We start from the raw sequence: 11,008 nt of genomic DNA, 5'->3' as shown, positions 1-11,008 counted from the left end.
CCTCATCCTAAACCTTACAAAATGCAATGGATCAATGAGGATAGAGGTGTTGTAGTTAACCAACAAGCAAGCATCCCAATCTCTATTGGCAACTATAAAGAAAATGTTTTGTGTGACATAGTGCCATTAGAGGTTAGTCATGTCTTGCTTGGGAGGCCATGGCAATTTGACAAGCACATAATCCATGATGGCCTAACCAATAAAATAAGTTTCCAACACTTAGGTAAGAAGTTTGTGTGGTGTCCTCTCTCACCCTCTCAAGTGAATGAGGACCAACTCAAACTAAAGGCTAAGAAAGATGATGAAGAGAAAAGCAAAAACAAAAACAAAAAGAAAAGAAAAGATAAAAAGAATTTTTCCTTTGAAGAAAAAGGGCTAGGTTCAAGTGAACCTTAACCCTTGTGCCATCCTCTTTTCTTTGGTGCCAAAGAAAGATGGCAATGGAGGATGAGCACCTTTTTTAAAAGCCATCATTGAATAAAAGGCACCCAATCCTAAGTTAGATGATTTGGTGAATGAATTGCGTGGGTCAATAAATTTTAAATGGTGATGCCTCTTTGGCTCTTCCCTTTTGCCCTAAGCACCTTCATTCAACAAATTATGTACTAAGGATTGCATAGTTAAGTTTTAATTTTTACTCCCCTAATTGTGGTTTCACTTCTTTTGAAGGATCAATGGAATGGAAGAGCTTAAAGATTTGAGGTCAAATCCTTCTCAAGAAGGAGGGTATGATGGAGGACCATCCTTGGTACTTCACTTCATGTGAGACCCATCACATGGTTCATGACTATGGCTAATTTGAGTAGTATAGAATTTATTGCTTTATTCCATTTTTACCCTTGTATTTTGGGGTATTTTAGTCCTAGGATTTATTTCTTTGTATTTCCCATTTTTGGCCCTTGTATTTTGGGGTAATTTAGATGCTTAGGATTTTAATTGGGCTAGGGTGCATCCATTAAGGAGGTGACGCACACTTAGTGGTGTTGTTTGGTCATTTTTTTGGTGTTAGGTAGGCTTAGGCCCAATTGGAGGGCCAAGGATGCATGGACTTATCATGCACCTTGTTGTAGCCAACCTAAACCCTTAAAGATGCCAAACTTGGCCACCAAGTAGCATCTAGGGTTGCATTTGGCATTTCATTTAGGGTGCATTTCTCCCTAGTGAAATTCGGCCACTCACCCTAAATGCAACCCTAAATGCAAGCCTTCCTATATATTCCCCTAGTCTAGCTCCTTGTAGATACTTTGGATATTAATGATATTGAGTGTGCATTTTGCCTCATTGTCATTCTCCTTAGTCTCTAGGAACTCCACGGCCTCCTCCCCTTCTCCTCCTCCTTCCACCACCGTGAGTGAGTGAGTTTGGCCTACCTTGGGTGGCCTTCACCAACCTTAGTGAAGTGAGCTAGCCAAAAGGAGCAACACCCCACCAAACACCTCCCATACACCTTGTGCGCCACCTCCATCACCCTAAACACCAACCTTTTCCTTAGCACTAGGTTGCCTTTGGCTAACCTCCTCCCATCTCCACCATAAAAGCAAAACCCTAAATAGGTTTCATCCTACACTTGGATGAAACAACCTTGAGCAAACCCTCTTCACCTTCACCTTTGTGCTTCCGCCACCATCTCCTTCATTTTTCATCATCTTTTGGAGTCTCCCTTGTTGAACCAAGATCAAGGGCGTGCATGGAACTAAGCCACCTTCCATCAGTCATGGTGGATGCCAAGACACTGCAGAGATGGCATTGGAAATAGCATCAGGTGAAAGATGGCAATGGGAGTGGTGCGACGGGTGTGAAATCTCCAATAGCCAATCATCAAAGGGTGGTGGATAATGATCCTTCCTCAATGGAGGTGGTGGCACAAAATAAGAACCTGCAAAAAGAAAGTGTGCTTGTGCAGAATGCACCTCACTAAAGGGGTTATATGTATCAATTAAAATAGAACCGCCCTCAATATCCATGGATACAAGTGTATCTAAAGAATGTGGATGCAAAGCATTTTCAATTTCAACACAGATAGCGCATCTCATGGAATCAGAACAAACATGATGAGTGTCCATCAAAGATGGAAAATCAATATTAAGTGCAAAATCAGATATACACTCATCTTCAACAAAATCAAGGAATTCAAGGAAATCAATGTAATCAGGATGAGAAAGTAATTTGGCTCGGAAAACAGAATGATCCTCAAATGGACATTTCGAATCAAGAATATTGAACCGAACTACTATGTCACCAACTTCCATACTCCAAATTTTTTTATGAGCCGTCACAACTCAACGGAAATTAAAAAAAAGGGGGGTTTTGATTATAAAAAAAAAACAAATAAATGACAATATTCAAACGGTAACAAACAATAAACTAAACAGTTGGATTCCTTAACTAGATAGCTTGACCTCTTATCCTCAATTAATCTAAACATGCAAGTTATTGAGTTAAATCACATTCGAGCTCCTAATTAACCAACTAAGCGAAGATTAATTAAGAATTAAACAAAGTAAGTTGCAGTTAAGCACTTACACAACCCACTTCAATTCTCTATTTGTAAATCTCATCACAATTCACATAATCTCGTTAACTAAGCGAAAACCCAATTATATGACTTGTGAAATTAATAATGGTTCGTCAATTAACTAAGCGAAAATATAAGAACCATTCATTAAGAACTTAATTAGAGATTATGGAACGTAATTCAACTCAAAAACAATATTACAATACCATTAACCTCAAAGAGACATTGCTATCCACATTAAGAAATCCAACCAAAGCTAATTAGCTACTAGCTAGTAAATTAAACCCTAAGCTAATCCACATTAAAGCCATAAATTTGAAATTAAATTCGTGTGCAGCAACAAAATAATAGTAGCAACAATAATACACTACACACATAACATATCAGAGCTCCAAAACACACAACAGAACAAATAACACACAAACACACAGCCTATAACAGAACTGATGGTCCCCGGCAACGACGCCAAATTTGATCGAAGTCGTATCCGGTCAAATAAAAACAATTAAATGTAGTACTAGGAAGTTGTCCTAGGTCGTCTCTCAAGGACCATTTTTCTCTGTCAAAGGCTTAAACACACGAAGTGGGGGGGGAATTTTGGTTGTTTAAATTTTAAGTTTATAACACAATAAAATACAGATAACACAATAAGTAAAATAGATTGGCTCCTTGTTCGGATTGTAACTCTCTTATCCTTGATTTACAATAAGATTGCTCTATTAACTACTTAATCCTTGTTCCATCCGAGTTAACCAACTAAGCGAAGATTAACTCAAGATTTCCCTACACGAATTAAGAAAACGTATACAACATCAACCTCTTCACAGATTAAGCAACTGTGTCATTAAGCATAGCCCATTAAGCATGGACATACTAATATAGAGGTTGAATGAAGAAGAACAAAGTAGAACAGAGACACACAAACATACCCAACCTCAAACAGAGATTACAATCCATAACAAGAAGCCAACCCAATGGTTTTAGCCTTCCATTAAATTTGAACTAGAAATGAAAATGCAAGGAAAATGAAAATGCATTAAATCAAGTTAAAGAGTACTACAATCTAGCCTTCCATGGAGGAGGCAAAGAACAGAATTAAAATGCATACAAAAGGAAAGGACAATAAAACATAAACTACAACTACAACAGAGAAAATAAACTCAAAGAAAACAAAGAGAAGGGAGGAAGAAGAACACCCAAGAGTAACTTATTTGAAGGTGTATTCAGGGATGTCTTACAATGGAGAAGTGAAGGCCTATTTATAGCCTTCATCTAACACAAAAGAAATATAAAATAATGGGAAAAAGCTAAGACAAAACGAAATGGGATGAGTTGGTGTTGTTGGTGGGATGAGTTGGATGCCATTTCCGCACCGATTTTTGACCACCGAAATTGTCCTTCTAGATGAACGAATTTGAACACGGTTCCTTCTGCAAAGTTCTAGGTCTTTGTCTCAGCTTTCCAGGGCCACCCCGTTTTCACCATTTGGATCACTACAGCCCAAGTTATGCCCTGAAGACCGAGACATGTTCATCAGCCCAAAAACAGCGAAAATTTAGAATAATAATTCCCAACTATCCAATTTGGCCCAACAACACACATATCTATCTAAATCCTATAATTAACCATGAATGGAATGTAAAATAGCTAAATTAAAGGATAAGATACATATCAAATTATGACTTATCAGCAGGATGTTATAATGTTTTTGGCTCTCTTATCATGTTGGGCTCTCTTCTTTTCCTCATCACTCCACTCACTCCAATGTTTTTCCTTAAGCTCACCATCATCATCTTTTTTCATAGGAATATAGGGTCCATTTTCTATAGCATCCCATACAGCAATATCAATAGCTTCAATGAAAATTCTCATCCTAATTTTCCAATAGACATAGTTCTCACCATTGAAAACAGGAGGTCTATGAATAGACACACCCTCACCATAGGGTAAGTTGTTGTTGGCCATTTTTAAAATCTTGAATAACTCTCAAGAACCTTGCTCTAGATACCAATTGATAGAAAAGAATGGCACAATCCAAGAGGGGGGGTGAATTGGATTCAATGACCCTTTAAAAATTTATCAGAGTATTTTGGATCTTAATTTCAATCAAAACTTTTCTATGACAGAATTTCCAAATGAAGCCCTCCTAAAGACTTGTTATGAAAATATGAATGCAATGTGCTCACTTGATTACAACATAATGAGGTTCAACAATAATGTTCAATTACAGATTTAAACCATCAAGATTCACATACACTTGTTAATCAAGTTTTATCTTCTTTAAAGTTCACCCAAGAAATTACACAAAGTAAAAGATAAGGTTGAAGAAGATTGCACAAGTCTTTTATATTGGTTCAGCCACTCCACATGTGACCTACATTCAGTCCTTAATCACCACCTGATTAAGATTTGATCCACTAACTTTAAGTAAGAAGGTTTACAAGCACACACACATGCATATACTTCAACACAAAAAGATAATCACTTTCTTGACCCCAAGAAAGCACCCCTTGTAGAACCCACTACAAGAAACCTTATTACTTGAGAAACCCTTCTCAAGATTTTTCACAAAGATTCACAAAAAATAAAAGGAACGAATTCACCTGGAATTCTTGAACAAATCCTTATCATCCTTTTTCAAGAATATGATGATGATGATCTTCTACCAAAGCTTTTCACAAACGTTTTCACTCTTGGATTTCACAAAGAAAAACTCTCCAAGATGTCACAAAGACTCACAAAAACGTTTTTCACAAATTGATTATCAGTTCTAACTCATGTCTGAAGTTTCACAAAGTTCAAACTATTTATAAAAGTTTCAGACACAGATAATCGATTATTTTAAAGAATAATCGATTATTTTGTTCTTCAGGTTTTCTGGAAACCAACCAAGAACAATATAATCGATTATTTTGCTGGATAATCGATTATTCCAGAGAGTTGTTCCTGAATCAATCGATTATTTTGGAAAATAATCGATTATTACAGCAAGGCATTCCACTTAGCCTATTTGCTAAAATAATCGATTATATTTAACAATAATCGATTATTTTGAGTTAATACTTAAAACTTCATTTTAAGCCTCAAAATAACTTTCCAATGTTTTTAACTCATCATCATCTACTCCCTATTTGATTCAGATAAGTTTTGCTTATGCACAAAGCACACTTAGCACACACAATACAAAAATTCATTCACAACAATTTATTTCGTAAGTTCTATTACATAGCTGCATTTCAAAGCATTTCCTTGACTCTTCTTTGACTTTGTTTTTGTGTTCCAAGTTGTTGTTGTACACTAGTTGTGATCATCAAAATTCTTTAAGTCTTCAACTCTCCTAAGCTCAACAGAATTAAGAAAAAGAGAAAAAGAATTTGAGAAAAATAATGAAGAAATAAAAAGGTTGCTTACTAGGCTAGTTGTGGGAGGAGAGGCTAGTGGTTCAAGACCAAGAGTCACTTCTCCTAAATCCTCAAAAGGCAAGGGAAATATGATACCCTCAAGTGTTCATGAGGAGGAAGGGCATCATACCCAACCTCCAAGTGATATCTTCTATAGTAGTCATCACAATGATGATTACTATCAAAGACCCCCAAGGCAACATAGACATAGGGAGTCCTCCAATAAGGAACCTAACATCAATCTCCCTCCATTTCATGGCAAGGATAATGTTGAAAATTATTTGGATTGGGAAATGAAATTTGAACAACTTTTCTCTTGCCATGGAGTGAGTGAAGATAGGAAGGTTTCTTTAGCAACCCTTAGCTTCCAAGGGCATGCTATGTATTGGTGGACCTCCTTAGAAAAAGAAAGGAGAATAAACCATGAGCCCCCAATCCAATATTGGAATGAGCTCCATAGTGCCCTAAGAAGGAGGCATATTCCTCTATACTATGATCGGGAGCTTATGGACAAGCTTCAAAGGTTGAAACAAGGATCCTATAGTGTGGAAGAATATAGGCAATCTATGGAGTTGCTAATGATGAGGGCTGGGATTAGGGAGGAAGAGAGGACCACAATCTCTAGATTTCAAAGTGGTCTAAACCTTGAGATAAGAGAAAAAGTTGAACTTTTGCCATATAGAGATTTAAATGAACTTGTTCAACTTTGCTCAAGGGTGGAGCATCAACTTAAAAGAAAATATTTTCGAAAAGACTCCACTCCATCTTATCCCAAGAGTTTTAAGAAGGAGGGCCACTCTTCCTACACTACAAGAAAAAGTCAAATTTCCCACGGATTATTTCCCACGGACCAAAATCCGTCGGAAATTTCCCACGGATTTAAATCCGTGGGAAATTTTCGACGGAATTTCCGACGGATTTAAATCCGTGGGAAATTTCCGACGGATTTAAATCCGTGGGAAATTTCCGACGGAATTTCCCACGGATTTATATCCGTCTGAAATTTCCGACGAAATTTCCCACGGATTTAAATCCGTCTAAAATTTTTGACGAAGTTTCCCACGGATTAAAATCCGTCTGAAATTTCTGACAGAGTTTCCCACGTATAAAATTATTAAATAAAATTTAAGCCAATTATTTTTCAAATGCAACCAATCCTAATCGCATCAATACACACAACAATGCACTATATAATGTTTTCATTATTATATGGGTGTTTTCAAAATATAAATAAGATAAATATAAATCAAAGTGTGTGAGGTATGACTTATATTACCTATATATAATTATATGTTTAGGTTATTATAAATTATAAACTAATTAGCGTAAATGTGTTTTTTATTACTTATCTTGAAAAATACCAACACATGACGTTCAAATTTAAGAATAACACATCTTTTCTTTAATTTTTAAAAATCACTCATCTCTTTAAAAATAACGTTATTAATTAAATAAGGGGGAAAAAGTTAAATTATGTTCTGCAAATCATATATATGTATCTATCATTTATTTCTAAATTACATCCAATATGTCATTTTGATGAAAACTTTCATTGATCTTCAATTTTGAAAATAAGATTTTTTTCAATTCATTTTTAAAATTATTACTTAAATTTAATATATTTTTTTAAATCACAGTGTGCATGATATTTACAATAAATTTCAAAAAAGTTGAAATAATGAAATAAGAGATCAAATCTCATTTAATTATTGATATTTGTATTAATAAATTATTTTCTCTTAATAGTATATAAATAGTATTATCTTATATAAGTAGCTGTATGTGCCTCTTAAATAAATAAATAAGAAAATTAATACTCACTTAAAAATTTGAGAAGAGATATATGTATGACGTTATTGAGAAAAACTTCAAGTATGGGTTAATGAAATTTTTTCTAGATTAAATCTTCTTTATTTAAAACTTAAAAGATTAAAGTTAAAATAATTACAATAAATAATTATTTTTGTTCCTAATAACTGATTGATTTAAAAATCTCTTTAAGTTGTAGTAATTTCTTAAATTTACATTTTATTGATTTCTGAATTTTATATTTAAGTAAATCAGTAAAATACAAAGTAACGAGTATAAATATGAGTATTTAAAACTTCAATGAATCTATATATAGAAAGTAGAGATAAAGACAGAGAAAATGAATAGAAGAAAAATAGTTAAATATATAGTTGTTTGATTATCTATAGTAATAGATAAAGGGAAATATACGTCATCTTGTAACTGATTTTGTCTAATTTTATTTGTAATAATATGATTATATATTTAAATAGTTTAATTTTAATAATTTTTTAAGTATATTTTTGTCTTTTCACTTAAAATATTTGAATTTCTATATTTTAATTTGAATTATTTTTTAAGTATATTTTTGTCTTTTTGTCATAAATTTTTGAATTTCTATATTTTAATTTTAATAATTTTTATTTTTATTATTTATTAATTCTTTTCATTTTAAATATTTTATAACATTAATAAAATTTTATAATTTTAATCTCTCTAATTTTATCTTACTTTTTATTTTATAAATATAATTTGGATTATTCATTTTATAATTAAATTAAATTTTTTAAATTTTTATGAGTTTACATTCTAAGAATGTATTGAAATTTCTCAATATTTGATTATTAGATAGCAACAACATGGATATTCTGATTATTAGACATTATGTTATAATTCTACTACTAATCGTACTATATGTTATTTTTAAATTTGAACTCCTAAACTTTATTTGTTATGTATGACATTTTATTTTGTATGAATGAATTTGTTTTGATTTACATAATTATGATTGATTTAATATCTTTAAATAGGATAATTATTTAATAAAATTTTGAATTTAAAAAAAAAAATTTTCATAGAATTTCCCACGGATTTCCCACGGATTTATCCGTGGGAAATTACCCACGGATAAATCCGTGGGAAATCCGTGAGAAATTCTGTGAAAAATTATTTTTTTTTAATTCAAAATTGAGGAGTTTCAATACATTCTTAGAATGTAAACTCATAAAAAATTTAAAAAAATTAATTTAATTATAAAATGAATAATCTAAATTATATTTATAAAATAAAAAGTAAGATAAAATTAGAGAGATTAAAACTATAAAATTTTAATAATGTTATAAAACATTAAAAAAGAAAAGAATTAATAAATAATAGAAATAAAAATTTATTTAAATTACAATATAGAAATTCAAAAATTTAAGACAAAAAGACAAAAATATACTTAAAAACTAATTCAAATTAAAATACGGAAATTCAAATATTTTAAGTGAAAAGACAAAAATATACTTAAAAAATTATTAAAATTAAATTATTTAAATATATAATCATATTATTACAAATAAAATTAGAATATATAAAATAAAAATCATTTAAGGGTATGATTATCTATTATTTTTTAGACAAAATCAGTTACAAGATGACGTACAACTTTATATTAAATGTGAATTTTGTAAATTCAACCGTTAAATTAAAAATATTTTACTCTTAAATCATATATACAAAATGTTATATTAATCGAAGATGATTTCTTATAAAACAAAATTAAATATGTTGAAAAATTTATATTTTCGATGAGAAATTTTTTTGTAGGAAAAGCTATATTATTGATGAAATATTTCAGACAAATTTATATTTGTCGAAAATGTAAGAACTGGTTTTAAATTTGATATGAAAATATTATGATATTATTAGATAAGATTTTAAGTTAGTATTTTATTAATAGTTGATAATTAAAAAATAAAACAAGGATAAATACATTTTTTGAATTTTATATGTTTGATTTAAGATAACTAATAAAATAACTCTTTGGTAAAGTTATTCCGCTCAGTAACTCATGGCGTGTGTTGAATTTTATCGATCTAATTAATTGTTAAATTAAAAGTTACTAAATTTTACTAATAATTAATATAAAAAATTAATTAGTTTTGGAATAAATTATTTGTGAATTAACAATATAATTGAAACATTAATTATTTTAAATTATTTAACTAAAATCTTATTGACAATTTACTATATGATCTTAATATTTTTGTATAATTAATATCTGATTTTACTATATGATCTTAATATTTTTGTATAACTAATATCTGATTTTAAATTTGATATGAGAATATTATATATAATTAGATAAGATTTTAAGTTAGTATTTTATTAATAGTTGATAATTAGAAGAAAAAGAAACAAGGATAAATACATTTTTTGAATTTTATATGTTTGATTTAAGGTAAATAAATATATTAAATTAATTAATAATTTATTTAAAATATTAAAATTTAATTTATAAGTATGTATTAAATAAATATTTATAATTTTTTAAATTATATTATCATTATAAATTATAAAATTAAATAATTTAAATTATAATTTTAAATAAAAAAAAGTAGACGTTAATTATAAAAGTAAGTACATATAAATAAATAATAATTAAATATATTATTATTATTAATTATTATTATTTGTAATATAAAATTATTATATATTATTATTATAGTACAAATATGAGATTGTATATTTGAGAATGACTTAAATGAATTAATTTGTACAAGTTATACTGACAACATACATATACATTTCGGTAGCTTACTCATAAGAACTTCACAGTTAAGCGTGCTTGACCTGGAGTAGTACAGGGATGGGTGACCTTCTGGGAAGTTTCCCAGAAATTGCACAAGTAAGGATAAAACACACTAAATAATGAAATATCGTAAAATAGAACCCTTGAGAGGCCAAATATGAGGGTTGTTATTAATAAATTTATTAAAATTAAAAAAAATTGTAATTTTAAAATCCGTGGGAAATTACCCACGGATAAATCCGTGGGAAAATCCGTGGGAAAGTTACCCACGGATAAATCTGTGGGAAATTACCCACGGATAAATCCGTGGGAAATTACCCACGGATAAATCCGTGGGAAAATCCGTGGGAAAGTTACCCACGGATTAAAATCCGTGGGTAAATTTCAGACGACCAATTTACCGACGGATTAGTGTCCGTCGGTAATCCGTCGGAAATGCCTCATTACCCACGGATTTTGGGCATTTCCCACGGATTTTTGCCGTCTGAAATACCAAATTTTCTTGTA

Source organism: Cajanus cajan, chromosome 5 (assembly GCF_000230855.2).
Source record: "Cajanus cajan strain Asha chromosome 5, NIPB_CcT2T_4, whole genome shotgun sequence".
Lineage (NCBI taxonomy): Eukaryota > Viridiplantae > Streptophyta > Magnoliopsida > Fabales > Fabaceae > Cajanus > Cajanus cajan.
Note: the sequence above shows the minus strand (reverse complement) of the source record.